Below are 12,139 nucleotides of genomic sequence, written 5' to 3' on the forward strand. Positions count from 1 at the left end.
GCCATGCTTACATCAGACAAAATGGACTTTAAGCCCAAGACTGTAAGAAGTCACAGTGCATGTCCTTACAAAATAGAGGGGTCACCTCATGCAGCGTTTTTAGTTATGTGGTGTTTGGCAGAATGGCAATAAGGTGTTCACCCATTTTTCTTGGGGGAGGGGGGGAGGGACACCAACAAGAGTGTGTTCATGTAACTCATAGTGTTTAACACTTTGAAAACCCACACATTTTCCCACTACTCTTGGTGGTGTTTGTGTAGGTACCTGAACTGTAGGTTGTGTAATGTTTATGAACATCTGTATCTTAGGAGTCTCCTAAATGGCTAGTTGATATTCAAAATCCTATTCCTGAGATTTGATGGTTTGGGGGGAAAAAAGAACCCTGAATGACACTTTGAGAAACACCTATTGCTTCCAGGTTTTGATGAGTGTGGGGAAAATAACTGTTGCAATGAAAATCTGGGAATTTTACTGTAGCAAGTGGCCAATGGTTTCTCAAAACCAACTTGTAGAGGCTAATAAATCTTTTCCACAGTATTCCATTTGCTAACTTCTTGCTGTAATACACTGTATTTTTTTCCTCTTACATGTCAATGAATTTACATTGTTATCTGATGTTTTAAGCCCTCAAATAAGTTATTGGTCCTTTCAGGCAGGTTACCACAATATCACTCTAAAATTCCTAACATTCATCTCTGAGGATTTTTTCTTTGTATGAAATTGCCAATCATCACTTTTTATGGATCACCTTTGCAATACTTGTGATAGTGGATTTATTTCATGTTGGGTTCTTTCTGAAATGATAGACGAAAACCTGAGATTCTACTTTGCTCACACTTTGTAGAACTGCAGTACTTGTTACTAAAGGTTTTATACATTATATATGTATTCACCAAATAGAAAACATGAATCCTTTCATCCTCGCATGTATTTAGAATTTGTCCGTGTTACATTAAACCAATAGATTTGTATATTCATGTAGTGTCTGCATTGACAAGACATTTAATTGTGTTTATTGCCTGAGCTACTTAATAATCTTTTTGTGCATCAGATAGTTGTGTTGATGTGGTCAAAGTTTGATACATTAGAGTTATTTATTTTTAAAAACTAGTTTTGTTTGTTAAATATATATGTATATATATAAGGTGATATATATATCTTTTATAGTTTTTTTAAGCAATATAACAAGCTTTCCCTAAAAAAAGAATAAATAAAGGGGCACTTGGGTGGCTTAGTCAGGTAAGCTGCCTACTTCCGCTCAGGTCATGATCTCGTGGTCTGTGAGTTCGAGCCCCACATCGGGTTCTGTGCTGACAGCTCAGAGCCTGAAGCCTGCTGCAGATTCTGTGTCTCCCTGTCTCTCAGACCCTACCCACTCAAGCTTTGTCTCTCTTGTTCTCAAAAATAAACATAAAAAAATTTTTTTAAGAAAAGACATAATAGAAAATAAAAGTCAATTCAACACAAGGATAGAACTTTGGTAAATATTTGTCCGCCCCACATAAAAGCACCTAAATATAAAGCAACTATTAACAGACAAGAATAGAGAAAAAGACAAGATATATTAGCAGGGGACTTCAATAGTGAACCTTTCCATAATGAGTACATTGTCCAGACAGAAAATCAATAATATCAGACTTCAATGCCATTAAGTAGGTGTCTTACAACATTCCATCCAACAAGTGAAAGAAACACGTTCTTCTCATGTACATATGGAACATTCTCTAGTATATGTTATATGCTGGGTCACAAAATCAATCTTAATAAATTTAAGATTGAAATCCAATGAAGCAGGGTGCCTGGGTGGCTCAAAAGTGTCCAACTCTTGACTTTGGCTCTGGTCACAATCTCACAGTTCTTGGGTTTAAGTCCCCCATCAGACTCCACAATCACAGTGTGGAGCTTGCTTGGGATTCTCTCTCCCTCCCTCCCTTTCTGTCCCTCCCCTGCTCGTATGCTCACTCTTGTGCTGTTTATCTCCAAAGGAACAAAATTTTAAAAAAAAATCACGAAGTATCTTTTTCAAACACAATGACATAAAACTAGAAGCCAATTAGAAGTACAAAACAAAAATCTCAAGTGTGTAAAAACTCAACAAAATGTAACATTCATAAAAGCCAAGACTTGAAAAACATTTGTGGCCCCATCAGAAAAGTAGATAATGTGGTGCATATATAAGGTATATGCTGGCTTTAATTCACAATACTGTATTGCCTATTTGAAAGATGCTAAAGGGAGTAGCTCCTAAAACTTATCACACCCAAGAAATTTCTGTGAGGTGATGGATGTTAACTAGATTTATGGTATATACTTTGCAATATATACATGTATCAAATCGTTAAGTGACACATTATATTAGACTAAGGTGTACAACTTCTTTCTGAATAAAAGTAGGAAAAAAAACTTAAGCAGACTAGTGGTTGTGCATACATAAGGATAAGGGAATGAGGGTGGTGACCCAGAATATATTTGCCTCATGAAACCTTGACTTTTAACCTCACAAGACCCTGAACAGAAAGTAAAGCCAAGTCCACTGAAATTCCACACTTATTAACAACACAATTGTGTGAACATTTGCCCATAAAATCATGATGACTGGTTATGGTAGTGATAGAAAACAACTACATTAGGCATATCATGAATTATAATATGAAAATTATAAAGTATATGCTTATAAAATATTTAAATAAAAAGTAGCAGTAATTCCTGTCAATCAAAAATAGCTAGACCTTCAGAGATAACTATTTTTCAAGTAGAGGTGGATCCTCCCTCTTATGCAAATTCAGAGTGCATGTGAAATTGCACTTGAAATTGAGTAACACACAAGTGCTAAAATACCTTGTGCTTGGTTCAATGTTTATATAAATATTGTCACATCAAACTTATTCTCAACTTGCTTTTCTTAATGCTACATGAGGGTGGTATTTTCACACCAGTAGAAATCGATTTCACAAAAACAAAAATGCATCATATACCATGGTAATTGTAAAGAAAACATCCTTTTTCCAACAGTTTCTTGTTTATGTGCTTACATAGTTGAATGACTATCAACATCTCTTCTAGTGAAAGGCTGGCCAATACAACCCTCCCAAATATGGCTGCGAATCCTCCTGCTTCACCCTGGCCTCACCTGAGAATCACCTGGAGCTCATAGTTAAAGCAGCACCGATGCTCTCACCCTGACCAATAGACAGACTCTGGCAGGGGGCACAGGTGATGCTGGTTCTTAAAACTAGCCAAGGGATGTTTATTGTAAACCCAGGCTGATAAGCACTTCTGTGCTTCCAAGTTTTCATGTGCATATAAATCGTTTGGTGTCCCAGGTCCTACAGAAGAAAAACCTGTCAACCTTGCCTGGTTCCACTACAGTAAAGGAAAATGACGACATTAGAAATCCTGCAGGTTTCTGGGGCGCCTGGGTGTCTCAGTCGATCAAGTGTCCAACTTTGGCTCAGGTCAAGATCTCACGGTCTGTGAGTTCGAGCCCCATGTTGGACTCTGTGCTGACAGCTCAGAGCCTGGAGCCTGTTTCAGATTTTGTGTCTCCCTCTGTCTCTCTGACCCTCCCCCATTCATGCTCTGTCTCTCTCTGTCTCAAAAATAAACATTAAAAAAAAAAAAAAAAAAAAAAGAAATCCTGCAGGTTTCCAGTGAAAATCTGGACCAGGAAGATCATTTCCACTCTCAATACACAGCTGTCATTTTCCATGGTTCAATATTTATATTCAAAAACAGTGAAAACAGCAGGGAAACATAAGTTGTGGGCTATGCACTCCATGAAAAATGAAATCCAAACTACACTATTCACCAAAGTCTAAAGTCATTCTATAGCCCTTAAAATGTATGGTTCACTGTTATTAATGCTTTATTGTAAAGATTTTAACCCTTATGATTTTATGCACTTGGACAAATCTGATTGCTTTTCACTGATGTTAACAGTGATGATCTTTTTTTAGATGTTAACAGTGATCTTTTTTTTTTTTTTGAATGTTTATTTTTGAGAGAGAAAGAGCAAGTAGAAGCTGGAGAGGGGTGGAAAGACTAGGAGATAGAGGATCTGAAGCAGGCTCCATGCTCAGTGCAGAGCCTGATGAGGAGCATATACTCACAAACCACGAGATCATGACCTGAGCCGAAGTCGAACGCTTAACCAACTGAACCATTCAGGCACCACCATGGGATAATATTTTTATTGAAGATGACAACCATAAATATGCCCCCAGATGTTTATTCTCCAAGTAGGTTCTAAAACATGGCCCTTAGGCATCACCTGAGAACGTTTGAGAAAGGAAACTTGGGGAGTTACAGCGCAGAAGTATTGAAATGGTAACATGGGAAGAGACCTAGAAATCTGATATTTTATAAGTGCTTCAGGTAAATCTGATTCAAAATAAATTTGACAGTCTCTGCAGTAACTAAATCAAAGGTCATCCCTGAGTTATACACATTAAAGGTCACTCTTAGGGGCACCTGGGTGGCTCAGTCGGTTGGGCATCCGACTTTGGTTCAGTCATGATCTGACAGTCCGTGCGTTTGAGCCACACATCGGGCTCTGTGCTGTCAGTTCAGAGCCAGGAGCCTCCTTTGGATTCTGTGTCTCCCTCTCTCTCTCTGCCCCTCCCCCACTCATGCTCTGTCTCTCTCTATCAAAAAATGAATAAACGTTAAAAAAAATTTAAAGTCACTCTTAGAAACCTTCTGTGTTTGTGGTGATGTTAGTGGTGTGATACACACACACACACACACACACACACACACAACATACACATTTGCTTTATTCATAAATAAGTCTGACTCTAACATAGTCTGGTTCAGTTTTCACATCTTCCAGGTCTCATGTTCCTCATTGAGCATGCTGGAATCACCCAAAAATACACTTGTCCTCAGATTCTTTCATCAAATAATACAAATTTACATGAATTGGAATTTATTCAAATATTTCATCAAGTAAGATATGAAACACATATGGCCACACATTAATAGATGTTATATTTTATAATGGAGTTGAATATGGCAACATTCTTACTCTGAATCTGCATTTCATGACTTGTCCTATAACACAATAAATAATTACACTCTTGATTAGCTGTTTGTACTCAGGTAGAGAGAATTAGCACCCCATTTGCATACATGATAAATTCTTGTGAATCTGGGTAGGCATACTCTAAATTTCAGGGGATTTTTCATGACATCTGATTCCAGTGCAAGGCATGATGTCCTTAGTGTCAGATGTCTTGAAGCACTTCAGGTTACACTGGCCATTCCCAACCATCTCACCTATCCACCTGTGTTACAGATACGTTCTTAGTTAGAGTTGTGGTTTGCCAATGTTCAGGTCCATGAGATGAAGAGAGAGGGGCCTTGAAAAGGATGGCCTTCCCTGAATGAAACAGGAGTGGTTGCGAAATAAATTCTCGAAGTCCCATCTGATTTATACTCCCTCCTTGCTGCATGGAACACAGTCTGATAGCTGATGGCAGGGCACGCATCTGTGGCCATGAGAGAGCAACTGTGAACACATGGCTGCAGGTGGACAATAACACAGGGAAGAAACGGAGAAGCCAGAGTGCACCATAGGGTATATGAGCCATTTCATCCGACACGGGCATCTATATACTCACTGTATACATACTAGAAAATATACATCTTCCTTTCTACAAAGTACACATTGGCCTTTTCATGGTATAGCAGAACACAAAACAACAGCTACCCCAAAATGCATCGTTATCATCACTTGTTCCAGTGTTAAATGTGAGCACAGCCTGGTTCTTAACTTCATGGTGTCAGTCTCTATAATGGACAGACATCCTCTTTCTGCTCCCCACCAGATGGGGGAAAAAATGCTACGTGAGCTGTGCATAAAGAGGGGCATCTAGCCTTAAAACTAGGTGGACTGTATGAGGCAGAAATACTCACTGCCTATGACTGGTGAACTGCTCCTCAACTAATCAGTACTTTGCACAATCCTCAGAGTAGAACACATCATGGAGCTCAGGCAGGACTGAGTTTTCTGCCAGCTGTGGATCAGCTTCAGTGGAATGTCATCCAACTACAATGGCTCAGACTGACATGGGGCTAGTGACACATATAATAGTTGTTATACCTTTAAGATGTTTTAAGTAATCTCTAAGGGAACCACAATGAAAATACCTACTGATAATACATTCACCAATAAATAGATGATGTAATGGATTCTATTATTCTAACAATTCCCGTAGACATAATACAACATTCACTGACCAGTAACCAAGGGAAGAAATACCCAAGGTGAGTCACAAAGGACGCATGGGTAATATTTCTACAGACAAACACATAGATACTTTTAATGGCAAAGGGAACAAAACCAATTCATATTTGAGTTACACTCACATTGTCCAAAAATGTAACGAGTTGAAAATTGTCACTCTATAACAAAACATACAGGTAAAAACAAAACCACACCTAAATAATGCTGTGGAAATTTCTATACAAAAGGAAGCATATTATTATGGAATTGCAAACCAGAATAAGAGAAAATATAACCCAAAAAATTCTACATAAGAAAGATGAATTATTTAAAGGACACCTACTATAATTTTATTTTAAAGTTTACTGATTTTGAAAGAGACAGAGCACAAGGAGGGGAGGATCAGGGAGAGAAGGAGAGAGAGAGAATCCCAACCATGAGATCATGACCTGAGTTGAAATCAGGAGTTGGATGGTGAAGCAATTGAGACACCCACGTGACCCTGTGTATGTATAATTTTAAAGTGTGACTGTGTACCCATGAAGAAAGGAACATTTTGAATTATTGGCATGTGTTCATGGACAATAAAGGTGTAAAGAATATTCATTAAAATCTCCCATGGAAAGCTCTCATGAAAACTTTTATGAATTAAGCACTTAAAAGACCTTAAATGAATTATGTTAATAGTTCCGTCCTATTCCACAGAATTTAAGGGTATCACCCATCCTTTAGAATCCAGCAAACAAAAAGTTTTCATTTCATTGTTTTTAAGTTTGTATTAAAAGTGTATTTTGAGAGAGAGAGAGAGAGAGAGAGAGAGAGATAGAAAGCGGCAGAGGGGCAGAGAGAAAGGGAGGGAATCCCAAGCAGCCTCCACTCTGTCACTGCAGAGCCAGGCATGGGGCTTCAACTCACAAATCATGAGATGGCGACCTGAGGTGAAATCAAGAGTCTGATGCTCAATCCCCTAAGCATTTCATTTCTTAATAAACAAATACCATCAAAGTTGTAAAATGTGCCAACAATGACTATATATCAAAAAAACTAAAACAAAAACTGAGAGATGAAATTCAGATACACTCTGAGTGAAGTATAAAAACTAATGATTCATTTGTCCTTAAGTTGAAGCTCTCTGATTTTAGTTTTGTGTATCAGAAATTTTAACTGTATTCATCTGACAGTCGTGGATTGATTTTACTTTTATTCATTACCTTTCAGCTGTATCTTCAAATGGCACCCAGAGCCTTCTCCCAAAGATGTGCATAGATACTTCTTTCCAAAGACTGTCAGTAGGTAGACATAAACATAATGACCTTGAGAAGGTATGCTTAATGAGAGACTGGAACAGTGTTGGGGACGGTGAAGGGCATTAAAGCTATCATGAAGGACATATCCAAAGGGAGACAATTACCCATAATAAGAGTCTCACTGCACAAAATGGTGAAGGGTATAAACATTTTAGAACCCCCCTTTCTAACTACACTACTGCAAAGCGGTGTGTTCCTATAAGTAAAGGCTCAAATCAAAGGGTCAAACGTACATATTTGCAGAAAAAAATTTGGAAAATCTGGAAGGTGACCTAGTCTATGCTGAAAATATTATTTGTACCATTTTGACAATAGGATTGCATTCACCTTTCAATCAAATATTTCTGAAAATCAGAGGATTTAAAAATGAAAAAAAGGGGTAGGTGGTATCCCGTTGAGGGGTCTTCACTGAGCAGTCAACCTTACAACAAAACCACAACACTTTCAATGAAAACAGGATTGCTCAATGCAGTCAGTCTGAGAAAATATTTAAGCAGCGTTCAAACGTTAATAAACATCTGAGGACTCATCTTCCAGAGAACCATTATGACTGTAATAAATGTAGGGAAGTGTTTTATCAAAGCTCCAACCTTAGTATACAGAAGAGTATATATTTAGGAGAGAATCCTTACAAATATGACGAATGTGGGAAAATTCCTAACCCATCCTCCAATGATGGTGATCATCAGAGGATTCATGTGGGAAAAAAAAAAACCATACACATGTCATGAACCTGGGAACATGCTTAGTCAATCATCAAGACTGAAAATAGATAAGACAACCTACACTGGACAGAAAGGTCACATTTGTAACAATTTTATGAGGAGCCACTCATTCGTGTACAGGCTGGTCTACCTTGAAGCCATTGTATTGATTGTACTAGGCTACCATAAAGCAATTAGATTGTTGCGTATTCATTATCAGTGCATGAATCATGATACCTCTCAATAAATATGAATTTCTGGGGCGCTTTGGTGGCCCAGTCAGTTAAGTGTCTGACTTCGGCTCAGGTCATGGTTTCATGGTTTGGAGGGTTGGATCCATGTGTTGGGCTGGGTGCTGACAGCTCAGAGCCTGGAACCTGCTTCAGATTCCATGTCTCCCTCTCTCTCTGTGCCTCCCCTGCTCATGCTCTGTGCCTCTCTCTCAGAAATAAATATACATTAAAATATATATATTGCATTTGGAAAACTACCTGGCAGTGACTTAGGGAAATAAACTTTCCTCCTGAAGGACAGCAGCTCGTCAAGTCTAATTATGTCTCTTTGCCAGAAGGATTATTTGAAACAGACCAAGGAAAAGCTCTGAAACCCAGGACAGGTTTCCTTTGTAACAGACGTTTGCATGTATCAGGGTAAGTTCCATTTGGAAGGGTGTCTCCCTCTGTGTAGCAGAAAGAGGGAGAATGTGTAAATCTCCACAAACTCTGGTCAGTGGAGAAGGCATGGATTTTAATCTGGACAACATCCCTAGCCTGGGTGACTGTGCTTTGCTGATCTTCTCCCCAAATGCTTCCCAGTAGGATCACCTGTGGAGTTTCAAGAAGGATCATTGCTGCTGCCCTCCCCCTCACATTCCCTCAACCGGGTGGGTGGAAACCACAGTGTGGTTTCAGGGAAGTGCTCCAGGGGATTCAGGTGCAGGATTTTTGACCTCAACACCAGGGATTCCTGGTCTCCCCGCTTCAAAGAAAGAAGAGGTGGACACAAAATGAGCCACAGGCAGAGGTGAGTAGTGTCTAAGAGAGGGAGAGTGGTGGGAAAGCTCGCTGTACACAGAGGGGTGTCGGAGGGTGAAAACCCGAGACAATAGGCAAGGATCTTTGTTTTGTGAGGATTGGGTCTCTCCCACCTTCACTTTCCCCTATTTCCTTTTCACCACCTACTCATATTGGCTTGCTAACTCTAGGTGTTGGGTTTTCCATTCCTGATTGTCTCATTCCCATTGTACTCAGGATGGTGAGGCCCCACGGTTCCTTGTGGGTCATACGTTTTATGGTCTACCACTAAGTTGGGTCTTCTGTCAAATTCCTGAGGGAACCTGAAGGGAAGTCGGTGATATGTGTTACATCTTTAAGAGGAACCTTACACCTGAGGGGGTTTGCTGTGGTCAGACACTCCCAGCATTGTTCCAGTGTTTTGGAAAAAAAGTGTTTTTCCCCACCCAGGGACCTCAGGTCCTAATCTTTCCCTTTCTGCCTTCTGAATTCTATCTTTTCCTATTATAATTCTTTTTTTTTTTTTAATGTTTATTTTTGAGAGAGACAGAGACAGAATGCAAGTGGGTTGGGGCAGAGAGAGAGGGAGGCACAGAATCTGATGCAGGCTTCAGGCGCTGAGCTGTCAGCACAGCGGCCGACATGGGGCTCTAACGCACAGACCGTGAGATCATGACCTGAGCTGAGGTCGGACCCTGGACCTACTGAGCCACACAGGTGCCCCTCCTATTATAATTCTAAGTGAGGCCCAGGGTTGAGAAGGAAGGCTTCCCAATAATTTATGAGAGTTGAGTGCAGGCTTTTCCTCAAGGGGAGGTAATAGGGTCTCCTGTACAGGAGTTGGGGAGTGTCAGGACTGCGTAGGAACATTTTTCTATGCTCAAGCAGAATTTGTGGGCTCCTGTGGGAGGGGAGGGCCCCTGAAAGCAGAGAAGGGAAACTCAGTGATTGGTCTCCAAGTGGGAGCTGACAGTTCTGAATAGCTCCTGACACAAAGGACTAGGAACTTGGGCCTTTTTTGCATTTCAAAGCCCTGCCTGCAGGCGATCAGGTTACAGGAAGTGACGAGGCAGTCTGGTGTCTTTACCGACATTTTCTCCTACTTGTGCTGTGTTTTCTCCACAAAGATCTTCTGAGAAAGAAATCTTGAAGAGGAGGTGAAAGAAAAAATGGCCAGTTCTCAGGTAAGCCTTGCGCCCCAGGCCGGAGGACCTGTGATCTTTTTCTCCTGAATTCCGGGCGTGTAGAAATTGCAGGGCACCTGGGTGTCTCAGCCATTTGAGCATCAGACTCTTGATTTGGGCTCAGGTCATGATCCCAGGGACCTGTGATCCAGCCCTGAGTCGGGGTTCCTTCTGAGTTTCGAGCCTACTTAAGATTTCCTCTCTGTCCCTGTGTCCCTGTCTTCCATTTACATTGATCCTCTCTCTCTAAGAGAAAAAAAAAAAAAAAAAAAAAAAAAAAAAAAAAAAAAGGCAATGATTTTTTTTTTTTTTTAGTTCTGATGGTTCTACTTTAAGTTTTCACCTACGTTTTAAGCTTCTCAGAAATGATATTCTAGGGGCGCCTGGGTGGCTCAGTTCGTTAAGCGTCCGACTTCAGCTCAGGGCATGATCTCGCCGTCCGTGAGTTTGAGCCCTGCGTCGGGCTCTGTGCTGACTGCTCAGAGCCTGGAGCCTGTTTCAGATTCTGTGTCTCCCTCTCTCTCTGACCCTCCCCCGTTCATGCTCTGTCTCTCTCTGTCTCAAAAATAAATAAGAGTTAAAAAAAATGAAAAAAAAAATGATATTCTAGGTTATGTCTTTAGAACACTCCTCCCCTACATCCCAGAGACTTTGCTCCCTTCTCTCCAACCTGGTTTCCAGTAGGACATCAACAGTTGTCACTTTGAATTAAATTCCTGCAAGTAATGAAAATATTCCCTTTGTGACATATCCAGAGAGGAGAGTGTTGAGTCCAGGTTTCCTGTTGCTGATGGGGTCTGGTCCTGGGACAGCACTCAAGGAAAACCATTCCCATTTAGGTCTGATCTGGATGGTTTCTCTGCTCCGGGTAGAGTACGATTATGAAAATGCAAAATACATCAGATAGATATGAGGCACAGAATAATCTGGAATGTTCCTGGTCATTAGGATGTGGAAAACATACTGTAAAATAGTCTAGATATTACAGGACATGGAGACTATATGTGACTGAAGGCTGTATAAATCCATTTTACCTTCAAAATTGTTTATATTCTGATTTACTGTTTGGGGTCACAAGAACACACGGTGATCCTGTGTCCTGAGGTGTGCCTTAGGCACTGATAACAATTTGTTTCCTTCCAGCCATTATTACCTTCTTTTACTTGACTTTGTGCTCTGTGACAGATTTCCTCCCTATAACATTCATATTATTCCTTCTTATCAGTTGTAATGATTTTAGGCAGATTCCCTGAGTGACTTCCAGACACCATCATATTTAATTTTTTTTTAATGTTTATATATTTTTGAGAGAGACAGAGACAGAATGTGAGTGGGCGAGGGGCAGAGAGAGAGGAAGACACAGAACCTGAAGCAGGCTCCAGGCCCCGAGCCATCAGCACAGAGCCCAATGTGGGGCTCGAACTCACAGAGTTGTGAGATCATGACCTGAGCTGAAGTCAGAGGCTCAACCGAGTGAGCCCCCAGGTGCCCCAAGACACCATCACATTTAAAATGGAAACTTTCTTTTAGTTTCTCTTTCCTTGTTTTTTTTTTTGTTTTTTTTTTTTTTTTAAGTTTATATATTTTGAGAGACCCAGAGAGAGCAGGAGGATTGGAGTTGCAGAGAAACCATGAATCCCAAGCAGGCTCCACAGGGTCTGTGCAGAGCATGACTCAGGGCTCAAACTCACAAAACTATGAGTCC

The 12,139-nt window shown here is 40.4% G+C and overlaps 1 long non-coding RNA gene and 1 pseudogene across 1 annotated transcript in view; both read left to right on the forward strand.

The window, feature by feature from the left end:
* The first annotated feature begins 6,285 nt into the window (after window positions 1–6,285).
* Window positions 6,286–8,484, forward strand: LOC147573816 (uncharacterized; annotated as a pseudogene).
* Window positions 8,485–10,325: 1,841 nt separating this feature from the next.
* Window positions 10,326–12,139, forward strand: part of LOC112850878 (uncharacterized) — a 37,740-nt gene continuing 35,926 nt past the window's right edge. Inside the window, exon 1 of the long non-coding RNA XR_015245042.1 lies at window positions 10,326–10,434. This is a non-coding gene — a long non-coding RNA (uncharacterized LOC112850878). The remainder of the gene's footprint in view (window positions 10,435–12,139) is intronic.

Source organism: Puma concolor, chromosome E2, assembly GCF_028749965.1.
Source record: "Puma concolor isolate L17-30 chromosome E2, mPumCon1.1.hap2, whole genome shotgun sequence".
Lineage (NCBI taxonomy): Eukaryota > Metazoa > Chordata > Mammalia > Carnivora > Felidae > Puma > Puma concolor.